The sequence below is a fragment of the Schistocerca americana genome, chromosome 2 (assembly GCF_021461395.2).
Source record: "Schistocerca americana isolate TAMUIC-IGC-003095 chromosome 2, iqSchAmer2.1, whole genome shotgun sequence".
Taxonomy (NCBI): Eukaryota; Metazoa; Arthropoda; class Insecta; order Orthoptera; family Acrididae; genus Schistocerca; species Schistocerca americana.
In genome coordinates this window covers 109,907,612-109,913,679 of record NC_060120.1, presented here as the reverse complement: position 1 = coordinate 109,913,679, position 6,068 = coordinate 109,907,612, and the positions used below count along the sequence as shown (strand labels likewise).

Here is a 6,068-nt window from a genome sequence, read left to right as displayed (position 1 = left end):
ATCTAACAGACACAATCACAAGTCAACACAGCTCTGCTGAATACGTCCATAGCCTACCACACTTCAACTGAGAATGTGCCGGCCGCGGTGGTCTAGCGGTTCTAGGCGCTCAGTCCGGAACTGCGCGACTGCTACGGTCGCAGGTTCGAATCCTGCCTCGGGCATGGATGTGTGTGATGTCCTTAGATTAGTTAGGTTTAAGTAGTTCTAAGTTCTAGGGGACTGATGACCACAGCAGTTAAGTCCCATAGCGCTCAGAGCCATTTGAACCAACCATTTCTAGGGGACTGATGACCACAGATGTTAAGTCCCATAGTGCTCAGAGCCATTTGAACTGATAATGTATCAGACTGCGCAGAGGCAAAGACTGTGCTGCTAGACCAAAGATTGTTTAAGAATAACGCTAATTGCTTCTCTGTCGTACACATCAACAGCACACAAAAATCAAAATGACACGTTCACCTTACAAATGAAAAGTCCCATACGTCTACGCTTTCAAAGTCTGTTAACCCCCATCGTGCGACCATAATAACGTCTGAAACCTTTTCATGTGAGTCACTTGAATCAAAACGATAACTCCACCAGTACAGTGCCCTTTCATACCTTGTGTACTCTATACTACCGCCATCCGGCCATCTGTATATGTGCATATCGCTAGCCCATCAGCTTTTTTTCACCTCAGTGTATATTTAAGCTGTGCAGCATTGTTTACAAGAAAGATTTATGTGTGATGTATTACAAGATAAAAGATATTTTTCATCTCATTGTCTTCCACCGGAGTCAGTCTGAGCTGCTAAGTGTGGTACACCGTCTGTGTAGTTACATATTTCTAGACATCGAGAAGCTTTAAAAAAAATTGTTGGTGCAACTCTCCATGCTACTCTATCCTGTGCGAGCCTCTTTGACTCCGAATAACTACTGCAACTTGCATTCTTCCAATTCTGCTTACTGTGTTGATCTCTCGGTCCCCCTCTGTGATTTCTACCCCTCCACACTTCCCTCCAATACTAAATTGGTGATCCACTGATGTTTCAGAATATGTCCTATCAAGCCGATCCCTTCTTTTGGTCAATCTGTTGAAAGGGTCCTATAGTCCCCTTTAATTATCATTTTATTTGCAGAACTCTCTGGCATGCGTCAATGTTTTAAGGAATAAATAATTTTGCCACCAATCTTACCCTGTGTACCAATGTTACGTCTCTATTACCTACGCCATTTATCTTGTAACTTCCTTCTTAGCCCATCCATAGCATTTCCATGCGCACAGGTCCAATAATTAGTGTTCCCTTTTTATTTAAACAAATTCTTTAGAATAGATGTTGTATTCAGGAGTGCTCCTGCAAGCTGCTCTTATGTGCACAGTGTTGACGCATTATTTACTTTATTTTAATATTTGATTCACGTGAACAATGCCTGGACCAAACTAGTAATTACATCCCATTCTTTACGAGTGATAGTACAATGAATGTTATCTTATGAATCTTTTTTCTTATGATTAAATTAATTTTCCGACTCAGGCGAACCCTTTATTTGTCGTGTGGCTAGAGTTGGTGGCGATCCAATCTTTTACGCTGATTTCAATGTCAGATAGCATTTTCTTATTCAAAGTGAGCTTCACGCAACTTACACATAACGCCAATTTTTTCCGCAACTTACACATGATGACCATGACGCAAGCTAACTTACAGTGTGACATAAATTTCTTGTCTTCCCAATTCTGTTCAGCACCTCTTCATTAGGTACGTGATCGATCTAATCTTCAGCATTCTTCTATGGTACCACACTTCAAAAGCTTCAATTCTCTTCTTGTGTAAACTGTTTATCGTCCATGTTACACTCCGGCAAATACCTTAAGGAAAGACTCCCTAACACTTAAATCTACATTTTATGTTAAAGAATAATGTGGAAAGAATCGCATATTTTAGCAATGTGTCCCAAACGGTGCAAGAGGTGACAATAATTCACAAGTGAGGTGTTTTTAGACATCTGGAAGACAGCATAGTTTGCAGTGGGTGTGATGTAAACAGCACGAACCGTGTGATTGCCGAGTTGCTGGCTGGCGTGTGGTGCGTGGGTGACAACCGGGTTGCCCAACGGACGCGTAGCTGCGAATTACGTAGCATCTGCCTCGCGTTATGAGGGGCTTAGCCAACTGCGGGCTGCCTCGCACCACGGCCGCGGCGTGTCCCAACGGACGCTGACGTAACGCCAGTGACCTCAGCTGTTTCGTGTCCGAAAAGAGGAGATGTGCCGAAATACGTGCCAAATCTGCAATTAAATGAAGCAACTAATGCCGTCTTCGCCGAAATTCGAAGAAAATATTTCGTCTGCCGCGTTGCTTTCTGAATACTGCTGAGAACAGTTGCGAAAAGCTCTTCTAGGGTGTCTGGAATACCATTACTCCTGGTCGACTTTTTACTATGGTCGCAGTTACCCAGTCTTCCTCTTTTCACCCTGCCAATTCGTTTGAGTCAATAATATTTTTTCTTATTTATCAAATGAGACTATGTCTGTAATTGCACAAGAACTGTTTGTTCAAAAATGGTTCAAATGGCTTTGAGCACTATGGGAATTAACATCTGAAGTCATCAGTCCCCTAGAAGTTAGAACTACTTAAACCTAACTAACCTAAGGACATCACACACATCCATGCTCGAGGCAGGATTCGAACCTGCGACCGTAATGGTCGCGCTGTTCCAGACTGAAGCACCTAGAACCGCTCGGCCAACCCGGCCGGCGAACTGTTTGTGACTCAAAATGTTTCTGCTTGTTTCAATAGTTCCGCAGTAGCAATAACAAATAGCCATAATTGTTACATGTTCAGTACGATTCAAAAAGGAATGCACTGACGGAAAAAAAACGCAATACCAAGAAGGAGTTGTGCGACATAAACTAAAGTTTATAGGTGTGTTTCTACATCTGAAAGATCGTGTCTGATCAAATTACGCACCAGTCGGATAAAAGTGACGCTAATAGTAAGATTATGAAGATGTAAATAAGGTTTGTTTTAAATAGGCGTTGTAACTGTCATGAGCGTTACTTTTCTTTCAGACTGGACGTCGTGAGCTGATGTTAGTCATTAATGGCTTTAAGGCGAGAAACAAGTCACTGAGTTTGAGCGAGGTCATGTAACAGGACTGTGAGATGCTGGATGTTCCTTCTGCGACACTACAGAAAGACTTCTCAGAAATATAGCTGCTGCTGTACATGATTGCTGGCAGCGGTGCAAGGCCGCAAGAAGAGCGGTCTCCGGACGGTCAAGTGGGACCACCGAGAGGAAAGACCATCGCGTTCAGCTTGTGGCTCTGCCTCGTCGTACTGCATCTGGAGCAGAATTTTGATCAGCAGCTGGCACCACAGTGACACTACGAACTGTTATCAGTAGGTTTGTAACTAACTTGTTTCTACGAGTTATTACGTTATTTTTGGGAATGGAAATGCTTATTGATTGTGAAATTAACGTGAGAAGATTAGGGTCGCCACCGATTCTAACCATACATCTAATTAAAGGTTTGGCCGAATCGGAAAATAAATTAATTTGATCACGGACCAAAGCTCATAAAAATGCATACGTTGTGATGTCGCTCATAGGGGATGCGATGTAATTAATAGTATTGCCCGTGCACTGTTCACGCGAATCAAACATTTAAAATAAAATAGAACATGCATGAACACTGTGCAGAAGATCAGCTCCCAGCAACACACCTGAAAATAAGACTTAATCTAAAGCATTTGTTTTAAAATAAAAGGGGAAACTAATTACTGGACTTGTGCGTAAGGAAACGCGTTGGATGTGCTAACGCGAAAGCTACGAGGTGAGTGGCATAGGTGCAAAAACGTAAGCTCGGAATAAAAGAGAAAATTGTGGATAAAATCATTTATTCCTAGGATATGGATGTGAGGGATGTATACAATTCCTGATAACATTAATTCCTAAAACATCAAAGAAAAGCATCGATACATTCACCGTTATAATCTACACCTAAATCATTGGTGTGAATCATTCATACAACTGCTGTTGCCTGATAACTGATCGCAATAGCTCGTGAAACAGTACACGTATCGCAGTACACCCGCGTGCCCACGTGGTTTGTGGGGACGCGATTTCTAAGTATCGTGGCCAAGTTGCAACAATATAACATCACACAATCATGAACAGTTAACATTCTTTAAAACAAACATGAGATCGGACAGTTAGTGACGACGGTAGCCCAACAAACTCTTAACGTTCAACCACGTGGTTGGCTTCCCACGGACGAAAGATACACAAAGCAAGGAAATTTTGCGAGAAGGCGAAGCTATTAATATTTAGGAAAATAAAAGCTTATACAGGCACAGCTAAAGGCCAACAGACATTCATACAGGAGCGAGTGCTCACTTCTTATGGACACCTTTGTGTGGCGCTCTTCCGGCGGATCCAAGTCCTGCTATAGAAATTTACAGAAGGAAAAATCTTCCAAAGTTTTGCATTCCTTGCTGCGACAAGGCAAAGCAATCTTTCAGGGTTGAAAAGCGAGACCAAAAGCTAACAGCTCTCCTCTCGCCAAGTAACAACGCGCCACGCGGTCAGCCTAACTCACCCTTCTCCGACTGGAGCACAGCTGTGGACGCTTCCCGTACCGACGGCAGACTGCCTCCCCTTTTCTTCTCCAGCCTCTTCCACGCTCCGCATGGCCCGGAAAACCCAAAGATGCCATTTCCGCCACCAACCTAACGCAGGTGGATTTCTCACAAGTAGCGCAAACCTCTTTGCAGCAGACTACGCCACCGTCTAGCAACGGGACACAACAATATTCATTCAATCACACCACTATGAGAGTTACGAGGTAGGATAAACAAGGAAAAGATAGAGAAATGCTAGTGAAAATGGGCTACCACACTAAGGCTACAGGACCCTTTCAGGTTACTTCAGGGACAGCTCCAAACTAGATGAACTTTAGCGTGCATTCCAATACCCCAAAAGCACCGCCGTTTGCGACTTCAGTGGATTCAAGCGAGAGCTTATTGGAGGGCAGGGTGGGAGTCTGTTGTGTTTTCTGATGAAAGTTAGTTCTACCTAGGTGCCAGTGATGGTTGTGTGTTGGTTAGGAGCAAGCCAGTTGAGGGCCTGCAACCATTGTGTCTGCGTGCTAGACACACTGGACTTACACCTGGAGTTATGGTCTGGTACGCGGTTTCGAGTGGCATCAGGAGCACTCTCGCGGTTATCCCACACACCATGACAGCAAATTTGTAAGTTAGTCTGGTGATTAGGCCTGTCGTGCTGGCATTCATAAACAGCATTGCAGCAGTTGTTTTCGAACAGGATAGCGCTGTTGCAACCCAACATGCTCTACAGAGCGTCGACATGTTGCCCTGGCCTACTCCATCAGCAGATCTGTCTGCAATCGAGCACATGTGGGTTATCATCGGATGACAGCTCCAGCGTCATCCACAAACAGCATTAACTGTCCCTTTATTGAGCGAGTAAGTGCAACAGACATGGAACTCTTATCCCACAGCTGACATCAGGCACCTGTACGAAACAATGCATGCACGTTTCTGTGCTTTCATTCAACATTCCGGGGATTACACTGGTTATTAATGTCCCAGCATTTCACATTTACAGGGCAACGGCCTTGCCGCAGTGGATACACCGGTTCCCGTGAGATCACCGAAGTTAAGCGCTGTCGGGCGTGGTTGGCACTTGGATGGGTGGCCATTCAGGCCGCCATGTGCTGTTGCCATTTTTCGGGGTGCACTCAGCCTCGTGAAGCCAATTGAGGAGCTACTCGACCGAATAGTAGCGGGTTCAGTCAAGAATACCATCATAACGATCGGGAGAGCGGTGTGCTGACCACACGCCCCTCTTATCCTCATCCTCCACTGAGGATGACACGGCGGTCGGATGGTCCCGGTAGGCCACTCGTGGCCTGAAGACGGAGTGCTATTTCACATTTACAATGACTTATCTCGCTCTTACATTAACCTGTGATGATGCAGTGTTAATCTCTTAAATATATTACTTGTATAAATGTATTATCGAAATTTCCTTTCTCTACATTAATTATTTTTTAGTGTTCCGATTT

General features: G+C 44.2%; 1 pseudogene; it reads left to right on the top strand.

Annotated features, from left to right (window-relative positions):
- Window positions 1-5,608: 5,608 nt before the first annotated feature.
- On the top strand, window positions 5,609-5,726 carry LOC124597487 (annotated as a pseudogene).
- The last annotated feature ends 342 nt before the right edge of the window (window positions 5,727-6,068 follow it).